Genomic DNA, 13877 nt, shown 5'->3' on the forward strand with positions numbered 1-13877 from the left:
TATGTGAGACTCGCACCGTTAATGAAGAAACCAGTGCAGGTTAATTCACTTCCAGTAGCAATATATGTCATACCTAACACAGCAATATCTAACAGAGAAGTACTCTTTAGTGATTGGAAGCAGAACGCTTGCAGAGAAATATGAACAAAGCAGCTTGCTGTTTGTGCTGCTGCAAACATGTTTGAATTTATAATCACTTCTCTGCAGTCAAAATAATAAGGTGCCTGAGGAAGGAGCCAGACTTGGAAGATGTTCGTTGCTGTTGCATTATAGCACCAATCAAAGGAAACCTGGACTGTGTCACCTGCTGATGTTTTGTTTAAGAGAAAAGCAAAATCAAGGAGACCCTTCAGGGGAACAATTTCAGGTTGCAAGTCCTTCTGAGCAGAAATTGTAATTTGAGGTTGTGTAGCGCTTAGTAAGATAAGACACTGATCTCTACATAGTGTCACTGTAGTTTGCATCTCAATGAAGAGTACCTTTTCCCCAGAAATGCAGGAAAATAAAGAATGATAAAAAGAATACTTAGTACTGACATAAAGACAAGCATCATCATTTTCACTTCATGTCCTAGATCATTAATCTGGCTACAGAGAGTAATGCAAAGAGTAATGTCAAATAACACTAGTTCTTTTTAGGAAAGAGGGTATCTTAAAATTCTGTAGAGTACAAATGGGTCATCTCCTAGAAAGCTGACTTTTATTCCTTGTAATTACCTTAATCTTAAAGAGGATATTTCTTTCATTTTCTGTGCATTTTCATGTGCAACAATGACAACACTGTTTGTCTGCTTTGCCTATGTAATCAATGCCTTCAGCCGAAGAATATTAAAGGCAGCAGTAGAGAATATGATAGACCCCTTGAAGGAATTTCCATAGTTTTTGAACCTCAGGTTTAATTCATACCAAGCTGTAATTTTTGCCTGAAATCTTTGCTGCAGTACACTTTGGTTATGGCAATAAGTTTGGATATCTTACATTACTGTTTCAGAATGGGAGAAATTATTGAAATTGAAACCTAGTTTTTCTTAAGTGAAAAAGCACTCTTTTCAAAAGTGACATTCTAAAAAGTTAGAGCTACTTGAATTAGTGCTTGTGAGCTTTACTCGGGGTAGATATGTTTTATTATGCCAGAATGACATACTGGGGGAGTATTGTTAAGCACTTGCTTTAGCTTTACGAGGCCAATCTTCTCAGGCTCCGATGGAGAGCGAGCAGAGGAGTTCTCCAGCGAAATGGTGGGGTCCTCAGTCAGGGTCCTGTCCTGAACCTCTCCCCAGGGATGCCCACCTCTCTTCATGACCGTGGAGGGTTTCCAGAGAGCTGAGGCTCTTAAGGATAAAGTCAGATTTAAAAAAATGCTTTCTGTCCTTACAAAGTCTAATAGTCTTTCAGTACAAATTCAGAGTGTTTTCTGGAAAAGATAATTTTTTTCTCTTTTTGGTCCCATAAATTCAGTCTCTGATTTAATCTATATATGCATATTGAAATGTATATATTTATTGTTATATAAATTATATGATATTTATGTTTTGCTCCCCTCAGCTTTGAAATAAGTTTTTGCATCATAGGTTTGTGCAACTCAGTGATGAACATTTGATGTGATTTGCTCCTATGAATCTAAGAATGTGTATACAATGTTCTTAAAGCTAATTTCCGTGTCTTAATTCACTTGGCATTATAAAATTCTGTCTGTCAAGTATCCAAAAGAATGAATTTGGCACATACTTTATGTAGAACAATGGTTGAAGAACACTGTGTCTTATTAGTAAAAGCAAAACTAATCTCGCTGTAAGTTAGTACAGCACTAAAAGCTTAATTTTGATGAGTGACTACAATAAGCTTTGCATCCTGTGATCCTTTCTCACATGGTGCTGTGGAAGAGCAATTGTTTGGCTAGTTATGTGTTTATGATAGTCAATAATTACTTGTCAACAGGCAAAAAGCCCTGTAACAATGAGAAATACATGTGGTTTTAGTTGTTCTGGTTCTGCTTGTTTAATAAACAGGGGTTGTAATCCCTGAAATTAAAAAAAAAAAAAGAAGAATTTTCTTCTGCATAAGCAAATGACAGGCAGGTTGAAGGGAGAACACAGTTGTCACCCACAACTTTTCCAGAGCTTCTAGAAATACCAGTAATTCCGTATACATAAGATAGGATGCAAATTTTTATTTTTATAAAGACTTAATTTTCAGTAATTGAGGAAACAAAGAATATTTTTTAGTGAAGAAAAAAAAATATTTAAGTGTGGGGAAGACATCCAAGTTACAGGGAGGTAAGCTAGAGTGAAAACTTAGAGCACATTAAATGTTCTATGGCATATGTACTTTCTTAGGTATATGGACAGGGAAGACTGGAGCAAAAAACAATGCTTCAAAATATGAAGCTCTAGGAGCAGACAATTAAGTCCATTAAGAGATCTGAAGAAGCAGAAGGTTAGCATTTTGGGGTCAACTGGTTTCTGGTTACAACGTTTGAACCCCACTTACTGAAAAATAACAAGTTCTGACACTTAGAACAGAGAATTATGGAAGTGTATTGAGTGAGATCTGTGCTTTAGAGAACAAATACGTACCTCTTTCCCATTTCGTCTGCATTAAATATTCCTGAGGTCACACTTAACCAGACAAAAGTGAAATTAAGGTTATGTTCTTAAAAGCTGCTGATTTTTATGGAAGTTAAGCCTAAATGGTGTATGGATCATTTTTCTCAAAGAAAACAGCTTTAATGCAACAGAAAGTTTTTTGAGGCAGAGTGGTCTTAGAGTTGGGAATAAAAGGAGATCTAGGAATTACAATCAAATGATGAATATTTTTCTACATTTTTCTGTAAAAACTGACTTTAAAATTGTGAATTTTAGCTGTAGAGATTAATTTTTACAGAGAGGTATTTCTGATCATCTTTTATATATAAAGTGAATGAGCAGGAATATGATAAGAAGACAAGACATTTCTGTTTGACTTGATTTTTTATTCTAATATTTCCATTGCTACAGAGGTTTTAGCACTGATTTTTTTTTTTTTTTAACTTTTAAGAACTTTCTAAGCCAAATAAGTAACAATCTTTAATGCTTACCTGGATGTGTTATATTACTGTGTCTATGGATAGTTATAGGAAGGCTTTTATTCAAATTATGTTAACACTGAGCTCTTAACCCCTTTGAAGCTGTTACAACTTTCTCAACCTTTTTTCTTTTTCCTTTTTTTTAAACATGCCTTTGGGATTTAGAAGCAGTTTAATAGAAAATTAGTAAGACTGAGGAAGACCGAGTGCTTTGACTTTGCTATGCCATTGAAAAATTAAAATCGTCATCCTTCTCTGGCTGAAACTGCCTGAACTGAGAAGGTGTATTTTCACTTTGGGACAAAAATGTGTTATCTATGGCTACAGATCTGAGCATGTCAAACAGTGTGTTATTTAGAGCTTCACTGAGAATGAGATAAATAATCGGCAACTGGTGGTTTAGCATCCAAAGGCTCTATTGGTATTTAGCTCCCACCAATATCTCCCAGTAATTTTCACTTTCTGTGGGAGTTAGGCATCAAACTATGGACTTTACAAAAGTGAATATTTGAGAACTTCATCTCTGACCTGGTAATAGTGATTAAATATTTCTGAGATTTATAAAGAATTCAGGCCTCTGTTCTCTGAGATAAAATCCCACTCTCCCCTTTTAGCTTTCTACTGCTGTCCCTCTGAACAGACTTGATCTTCCCTGCTACCACAGAAAAGATAGAAGAAATGAATCCTTTGATCATCTGTTTCTTAAATGGAGCCTGCTTCCATTCTTACATGGTTGTAAATTGAAAAGAGAAGTGCCAGCAGTATCTTATGTGAAGAAAATCAAATAAGTTATGGAAGGCAAGACTGTATTAGTCCTGAAAGAGGCAGATAATACTGATCATAAAGGTGTGGAACAGCGTTCAGTGAATCTGGAGTGCACAGGCTGGGGAGCAGACCACACCTAATTTTTCCTTCTTGAACTTCAATGTGTCGCTTAATGGCATGTCTAAATTTGATGAATCACCAAAGGAATATTATGCTCATCCACGACATCTATCCCATCACCCTGGAGTCTTTTTCTCTGTAATGAATCCATCTGGATATGACACACAGCAAACACAATCTTGCAATCCAACAGTATTAAATGTATCTTGGTGTTTTCTCTGTGATTTTCTTTGTATCGACTTATAATGACTACCAGCACAGATTTTGTCTTCTCCAATACATTAATTAATTAACTTTTGCAGTGCATAAAAATTGACTAAAACATTCTGCAGCAAAACGTGGGATGGTTGGGAGGAATGATTTGAAGTCCTTTTCTGTTAATTTCTTCATCCATTTCTCCTTTTTCTAGGAAAGGCACAGAGTGTATATTATACATTTTCTCTTCCTAACACACAATTTCACATCATTGTTGAGAACGAGAAAAACATAGAAACAAAAATGTTCAAGTCTATTGTGACAAACTAGAGTAGACTTAGGTCAGCTGTTAATTACAGATGTTATTTAAAATTAATTCATTAGCTTTTTTGATTGCTATTGTTGGAAATCAGAATTTTAGATAACTTTAATAAAAATATTTAATTAAATATGTAAGTTACTTATTTCCCCATGTAAAATTTGCTTTTATTATTTTTATTGTGTTCCTGAATATATAAATGGGATGATTCTCATGTTATCGACTGGGTGAATTCAAGTAATATATGCATGTTAATATTTTAAAACAGATTTCTGGAGAACTCACTTGTGTTGAAATTTATGACAGGCTGGAGCTGACTTTATTTTCCTCTGTATTTGTCCATGTACCAGTAACAAATGACCTGACTGAATGAATCACAACAATGTCAGCTCTGCACTTTTATTTTTAACTGTGCAATCTGTTGTGATTTGAGGACTGAATTGTAGAAATACATCTTGTTATGCTGGAAAAACTACTCTGCCACATGGCCAGTGTTCACCTGGAGGGTGTACATGACAAAACACTGCAGGCACAACATTACAGTATATGTATTACAATTAAAAAATACCACATGGAGGAGCAGGAGCAAGGTAATGACATCAAGATGGATTTACTTGTTCTACCCTCTGCTCTCCTCCTTTAGAGATCGCATTGCTTAAACCTAAAATAATTGACATCAACATCTGCACATTATTTATATCTGCTTGCTCTCTGTTTCATAATTTTAAGATTCCCCAAATTGTGGTGGGATCTTCCTGGCAGGAAGGAAGATGTGGTCATTACTTCACTGAATGTTCAACCCTGCTTCAGGGAGTGGAGTCCAGCACATTTTTTCAGGAAGCGTGGGAAGGAGATAGCATGAAGAAGGATGAAATTGCAGTGTTCAAGTAATACAAATGTTTTCCTGAGACAGACTCTTCTTGAATACTTTTTTTCCTTTTTTTTTTTAAAAATAAGGTTATTGAGGGTATTCAAGCTGTTACTAATTTTTAAAGGTGGCATAGACATTTCCTTTAAGGCAATAACAAAATAAGATTTGCTCAAACAGTTTTGTGGTCATTTGATACCTTAGAACTATCGTTTTGAATGCAATTTGATTAGTTACCCACCATTCTCATATGAAGGTGGCACCCATGCGCGGCCTATGAGCATCAGATGTTTTGGTGTTCTTTTAGCTGGTTCTAGTAGTTTTTAAGTGTAAATTAGAAGAGAAAGAGTTTTGTTTTAAAAGACTTGATATCTAATTATGTATGTACTTCAGATATAAGATTTGAAGCTTTAAATGAGGGAAAAGCAAAGGGGATATTTGCATTAGAAAGAATAAAGAACAAGTGACTCTTATCTGTTGCTAGCACGTTGCTTTCCCTAAACCATTCTGTAAATACCTTCATTCATGTCTGGACCTGACACACAGTATATTATCTTTTGCTTAATTAGTGGTGTTTTCAATCTCTTCTCTTCTTCTCCTGCAGTAAAAATTCATTTCTAAATTTTATGAGATGTCAGACTTCCTCAAACAGTGTGAAAAAACAGCTCGAAGGCTCTAAGTAAAAGATTTTAGGCCGTGATTGACACAGGGTAGTAGGTCATATGCTCCCCTGACAAGCAGTAAATTCTGAGCTATACTACAAAATGCAGGTGTTTCTAAGGGACTTTCTGACTGGATAATTCGTGAGCATCAGCCTATATATCACATGTAGCAGAATGTAAATGGTTTGTGGAGAATCTTTGTTTGCTGGATGTGCCCAGGAAAGAGAGGATGCTGTGTGTGTGACAATGAATTATATCTGACCAATGGAAGTGGGGATTATAGATTACACTGATGAAAAGCACAACCATCACTCAGACAGACTTTGACAGGACCTTCCAATCAAAATTCCACTTTCTGGCCCCGGTGGATTAATTTACAGACACGCACACATGCATGAAGTTTGAAGCAGTACTGATGAAGAAATCACATCCTTACAAACAAACCTGGCAAAAAACCCTCTTGGAAATGACTGTTTTGTAAATGTAACCAGTCTACAACACGATGGAAACGTGTTTGCACAGACTTCTTTGTAACACAGTGTGAGAATGTTTTCATTGACGATTGGGATTCTTTCCCCCCGATATTCTAACACAAAAAGTATTTTGCTACCATGAAGATGTGATGGTTCATATTTTCCTGGCTATTCTGGAGCAGTTAATGATGGATAGACAATTATTCTAGTTCAAATTTTGAACTACCAGTAGTGTGTGGAAACTGCTTTTCTGCAACATGCCTTTTCTGCTTTCTCTTGCTATTTGGTATAATTAGAGCCATTTGCATGAGAAGAGAAGGTTGCGGAAGGGGTGGACTTAGAAACCCACTTACTCTCGCTGTTTACTCTTTGCATAAAGTCATAATCCCTGATGAAGTAAGCAGCGATTCTGCAGTGGCAAATCATTAAGTCGCACAAAGGAAGCTGCACCTCAGGGATTCTGATCCGGAAGGATTCTGAAGGCCGTTACCTGGTGGCTGACTTCAATGGGACCAGGAGACAGCCAGCATTTCTCACTGTATCAGACCTACTTTCCTGAAGTCAACCGGTAAAATTGCCATCGTTTTCAATGAAGCAGAATGATACCCTAAATGAGAAAAAAGGAAATGAATATTGAAGAAACAAAGATGCTTCTTTCATGCAAATTACTTTACTAATAAATAAAAAGGGAGGAATTAGAACCAGGAAATACAGGAGGTAAAGAGAAACTGTTGTCTGAATTAATGCCTTTCAAATTTTCCAATGAGGCATTTAGTTAGCATTTAGTAGCAATGTTCATTATACTTCAATAATTATTTAGAGCTTTCTCCCTCAGAAACTGGTTGTAGTGAAAGACTGTATCATGGTTCAGTAGTTAGGGATTATTTTACACCATTATGCAAAAAAGAATATGGAGGAGTTTTTCTAGGGGGAGGGCTGGGAACCTGTGAAATAGAGCAGCTCAATTAGAGAAGACCTGAAGTTACTGTGAGTGTGTTCTGTAGGACATGTATATTTTAAATTAACAGATTACAAGAGAATAATCCAAATGAAATTACAATGAAAAAAGCAACACCACCACCCCACCTCCCTCAAGCCAAACTATAAAATCTTTCCTTGTCTACCCGCCACAATATAAGTAAAAGGAAAATGCAAGTAAAATGGGTGGTGTATATCCAGTGGATGTTGTAGAAGTCAATGCTGGTGAGCTGTTGCCATGCAGTAAAAGTAATGTTAATTAAAAGTTTTGCCTTCAATTTCTGTTACCACAGTTTTGTAAGTTACTTGAAGTTGGCTGACTCCTGAGATTGCAACTTGTATGAATACCAAGATCTGTCTCCACTGAGCTAATTTTTAAATGGTACCCAATTTATGCATGTATTTAGTCAATATGGTGTGCTATAAGACAAGACAAACATAAGAAATTAATAAATATTGATGAAACTGTATCTGTCTTAATTATTGCCAGAGAAGAAAATGGTGTATGTGCAAAGTTCAATGTTTAGTGCCTAGTGGGAAATTCTCAATAATGGTACCTATTGAGACAAACTGATTTTTTTTCTTTTTCCTACATTTTTATAAGGATGTGCTACTTGATATTAGAAGTCAAGTCAAGAGAAAAAAAGATTTAATAGTGTAATATTCTTTTAAAAATCAGAAATATGCAAAGAAATATATTATTCCCTTTAGTTTTTTCTGTCATTAATTCGTTCAGAGCATTTATTAGAGTCTACCTATTTTGTTTCAACTTGACCCAGTCAAAGCATTTTGAAGACTTTTACAATGATGAATAGGGAGCTTCAATTAACCTTCTTTGCTGAGATATTTGATATGCATGAGTTAATATATAACAGCTTAATTATCTAATACCCTTTGAAAAGATTTGTAATAAAGAATGGAATTGATTTATATATTATGAGAGCATAATCATTTATTTAATTTCTCATCAGATTTCTTTTGCCAAAATGTATGTAAATTAACTAGCAAGCTATGGGACAAAGACCAATAGTCAGGACCTGATTACTTTCTAACTCTGTGTACGTTTTGATAACTTTGCTCTGAGGGAGAAGCAAAGCTGCTGGTAACTAATAACCAAGTACTACAAAATTGCACTGCAGGTCAGAACTCATTAGAGCTATAAAGGTGTATTTTAATCTTTATTCTAGAGATCTATTGTCCTAATTTGTACCACAATAGATAAAAAGAGATGGACAAAAAGGATTTTCTTAAAAATTAATTTTACAGGTCCTAATTTGATATTACAAACATATATATTTTTAAATTATGTGATTTACCTCTACTATTTTTGTGACATCAGAATTAGTGTTTTCCTTGCCTTTAATAAGAATATAGATAAAAATATACATTTTTTCTTAAAGATTGCATACTTGTGAAAAGGAATAAAGGAGTAGATTTGGGCTCAGCCATGGAAAAAACGATCACAGTGTTTCAGACTAAGTCCTGGTTTATCTCAGTCCTAATGCAATTTAGGACCATCCCTAGCATGGAATGATCAGATTCCTTGGGTGCCTGGTGGCCCATTACAACAATACTAGTCAACCGTATTTGTTTTTACTGGATCAACTGTCAAGGCTTCTTAATGAGAAAGTTAATTACCATATTACAAAGGAGGAAACTGAGGCACTGAAGAATGAAATGATTTCTTGAAGTAACAAATGGAGCCAGTGACAAAGAAAGAAAGGCACAGGAGTTTGATTCCCCAGTTATCTGTATTATTTACACAGATTTTTCTCCCTCAGTGCTGCCATATTTTGGTTGTGGTGTTAGGGGAACAGAAAGTTTCTTTTTTTTTATTTGTCTGTTTGTTTGTTGTTGTTTTTTTTTTTTTTCCTGTGGAAAAGATTTAAATCTAAGAACTGTGATTTTGAAAAGAGTTTTCAAAAAAATCCATGACATTAGTCAGCAGATGAAAAGATGGAAACAGCCAGGGTGAAATCCCTGCTGAAGTTGACGTGAAATTTGCCGCTGACTTCTGGCAATCCAGAATTTCACTGTAAGGTGAAGTGATAGGAATAAAATCTCCAAACACCAGAGAAGGATAGTTCAAAGCTGACCTTTTAGCAATAGATTTGGGAAGTGAGTAAGGAGCAAGAAGGAAGTAGAAAGTAATGAATTCAGGGCTGTAAGCAGGAGTAGACTTGCACAGATTTCTGAAGGTGAGAATAAATGAAACAAAACAGTCTCTCATCACTAAGACGAGGTGAAGATTAATATTTTTGCATGAGGGCTTGTGTTTTTTTACTCTTTTGAAATATATTTTCCTCTCCGGTAATAACCATAAAGATAATAAGCATAAATCCTTGGCAAGACAAACATAGATAAGCAGGATTTGCTGAAATTGGCCATAAGTGACTTCTCATTTTCAAGAAAAATACAGATTTGTTTTGTTTTGTTATTTAGACATTTTACTTAATTGTTAAGAAATTTCTTACATTCTGTTTCAGCAAAACTCCCAGAGTCTTATCTTGTATAGAATACATCTGTAAAACATCACCATTCCCTTCCTTTCAGGTGACAGCACTCATTATGTTTTTACCTAGTTGCTTCAGGTTGACTCCACCCTTTAGGTCCCTGCAATGAATGTCTTAAGTTCCCTTTATGATCAAGAAAGGGAATTTCACCTCCAGCAAGCAGGCTGTCTCATCCATAAATTGGTATGCAGGCTAGGAAGCATGACCAGGGGTGTGGGGAAGCTTCTGCCCAGCTGTTGGCAGGAGGCTGGTGTTCAGGAAAAGTTGATCTCTTAGCACAATGTCAGGGTCCTACCCAAAGACTTTGCCAGAAAATTCAGAAGCTTGAGTGATATAGGAGATGCAAGGTTTGTTTTGTTTAGGTTTTTTTTAAGATTTACTCCAAAATGTAGACATCTAATTTATGCTTAAGTTATATTTTAATGTTTAAAAGTCACCTTGGATATCACCTGAAAATAAAATAGAGAATGCGGACTATGCTTTTCATTCGTACATTGTAAAGCAAGGAGGCAATTACCTCCATTTTACGAAAAACAAAGCTGTTGACACTAATCGTGCTCAGTGTGGGACCAAAATGTTAGACATGAACTAGGATTTCTTTGTTAGAATATTTCAAATTGTATTTATTACGTGAGTTTTTTTCTTAAACATTTCTTATGCATTACAGTGCCTGTCTGTGTTACAAATAATGGTGAAGTTCTTAATTTGGTTGAATGGGATTAGAGCTTTCCAGCCTACAAAGTCTATTGGTAGAAAAGGCTAGCTTTCTGAAAAAAAAAATTGGTTAGAGAGTCAATGCTTCAGGAATAGTATAAATCTGAGATACCTTTGTTTCAACTGGAAACTGACCTACATAACTATGGAACAGGTTTAATCTGGCACAAAGGAAAGACCAGGAAGTGCTCGGGCTATTTAAACTTCTGAAAATTTTGAATTTACAAAGAGAAATTCAAATGATCTAAGATAGGATTCATAATACATCAGTCTGGGATTCTCATTCTTAGACTAGTCAATGAAGACTGATTTAAAAGTAAGTGTCCATGCCATCCTAAACTATGAAGTAGGTCACCGATACCCACTATGGTAATAAAAGCATTATCGTAATTATGGGGGTGGAGAAGTAGAAGGTTTAAAACTGAATAAAGACTTGGAATACTGACAAAGTCATCCAGGCCCAGCTGAAAAAAGGGCAATTTCTTATTAACATAAATTTGCTTTACAGCTGAGTGATTTTTTTTTTTTTTTTCCCCAGAGAGTGACTAGTTCACTAGAATAAAAAAAAAGTTCTGGCGATTTTTTACCAAACCAGGTCTTTTCTCTATTATATTTCAGTGTTGAAAGTAAGTTGTGGGAACTAATTATAAGATGAAGCTCCAAAAGTTTTGAAGGAAAACTTTGATGGAAAAGGAAAAAAAGATCCCACTGACACTCTTTAGAAGAGGTTTGCTGTCACCAGAGCAGCTCTACTTCCAAGTACCATTGACACGTTCAGTCTACCTGCTTTAATATAGCCATATCCTGGGACTGTTTATCTTTGGATGCTGAGAACATATGATGTCATTAACTAGACTCTTAAACCCTTATGAAGCTAAATTACTTTAATCTTTTTTTTTCCTCTTCCAACTGCAATTTTCTAGTAGCCATAAAAGAAGAAAAGCATTATTTGCAAAATGAGCCCTTTTCTAGGTCTGTTATCATGACATAAAAAGGAGTAATTTTTTCTTTCCTTATATATAACACATTCACCTAATATTTATCACTTTTTCCAGTAAATGCTAACAAAATGTGATGCATTCATGGAAAAGAATTTGACCAGAAAGAATAGAAGGAAGAAGAAATATCAACACACTGAAATATCTTGGGTTTTGTGTGTTTTTACAATCAACATGCAGGTGACTGAAGTGATGAGAAAATAGTTGCACTGTAGTTGACAATTTTTCCTCCCCCGTCATTACACTGTGTCATACCGTGAAGCTTTACAATGCTGATACAGTTCTTGTAGGTTTGCCTAATGGTAAACATGCAAAAATCACTCAGCAACAGCTTAGAAAAAATATCAAAAGGTCTTTGTTTAGTGGCAGAGTTAAGTTTCTCCTCCGACAACTTCGAGCAACAGGAATGGAGAAATGGAAAATTCTCAGTCAAAACACCCAGCGAGGTTTAGGCACATCCAGGTATGTTCAGGATACAGAGTTCATTTAGCAAGCTAAATAGCAACATTACAGCAGATACACAAGCTGACAGAGACAAAGTAATGTTTCGGAAATCAGAAAACTTTTGTTGTAGGTACTACAACACTTTGCATTTGTTGGCTGCTGTGGGCAGGTGAAGGGGGAAGGGGGCGTGGAACAGGAATGAAGGAAGAGTTTCTGCTGTCTTTTTATCTCTCCTGAAAGTCCTTGAGGTTACCAACCAGCTTATTAGGAAGTTTTAAAAGTTTTGCTCATGGCAGTAAATTACTTTTTTTTCTATTAAAATGCTTAAATGGTGCTAAAGAATTTTGAACTCTTGAGTAAGAAAAGCAGGCCACATAGGAAACACCTTTTTCCAAGAACGTATCTAAAAATCATTTTACTTAACTACAAAGCTAAATTGCATGTTCTGTTTTTAAAAATAAGTTTCATAAGTTATTATGATTAAAGGCAAACAATAACTATTTGATCAGTTTAGAAGGAATACACACAAAAGCCTGTAACAGGCAAGTAAATAACATTGGGAGGCTAAACTGTGGCAGTTCAAAGTTTCCTCTTTTCTCGGTTTTACACTAGTGATTCTTGTGTGTGTCCACATGTGTAAGTGCACTGGTGTGGGTGTTAGACCTTTAGTGAGGTATTAATGGAGAAACAGGGCTCATTACATCTTGCAGAAATTGCAGCACTGCCTTTGCACAGGAGAGGGGAGTTAATGCAAACCCTAACGTAGTCACAGAGGATTGCTGCTTTTTTTTGTGATTCCAGACACCACAGCACTCTGCACTTCAGTATCCAGACTATACTGGTAAGTCTTTCAGTGCATCTGCATCCCTAGCTCATTCCTGGGAAAGAAAATGATTAAAAAAAAAAAATTAAAAAAAATTCTGGGAATCTCACATAATTTTAGCTTTTTAGCCTTTTGCCGTAGGATGTGCATTTCATTATCTGCTTAGGCCTGCAGATGATGTCAGCATGACAAGTGACAAGCCAGAGCTGTTACACATGGCCTCCTCACCCTCTCCGATGCGAAATGTAAGATGAAGACAACATCTCCCCATATGTGCAGAGGCGACTGGGGGAGTGGAGAGGCTGGCTGTGGGAGAAGTTTTTTCTGCGTAATCTTGTTAGGAGACAATGCAATGTTATTTTAATGCCCTTTGAACAGCACCGATTGCAAGGCAGTAATCTGTTTTTGTCGCATTGCACGCTAGCATCCTGAACGGGCTGGCATCCATCTTCTGGCAGGCCTCCTAGGGCCTTTTAAGACAGGCCCTCTTAAGGCCCTCAACTGCCAAATTAAATGGATGTTGCATAGGAAAAGCCAGCGTAGCTCTGCTCTCCCTGTGGCTGGTGATGTGCTCCCGGTACTACATACTTCTATTTTTCTTTGTTCCTCTTCTTTATCGTTGAGAAATTCTGTAGAAGAACATTTGTCCCAAATATTGGCGTCTCATACAGAAAAAAATCCCCACTTGTATAGAAAAAGAATTTAATGATAATACAGCACAATATTAGTATTATAGCAGTGACTTTCACTTCAAGGTGATGTAGCTTTATAAAGGATATACAGCTTATATACATACAGGCATATAGACATATACCTATATGTGCAATTTAGGTAACAGTTACACACCCAAACTAAAGACTAGAAGAAGTGCACTATTAGAGATGACCAAAAGTTCATCTAATCCACTAATGGAAGAAGCTCAGAGAAAGGATAAAAAAAGAA

Source organism: Haliaeetus albicilla, chromosome 15, assembly GCF_947461875.1.
Source record: "Haliaeetus albicilla chromosome 15, bHalAlb1.1, whole genome shotgun sequence".
Classification (NCBI taxonomy): Eukaryota; Metazoa; Chordata; class Aves; order Accipitriformes; family Accipitridae; genus Haliaeetus; species Haliaeetus albicilla.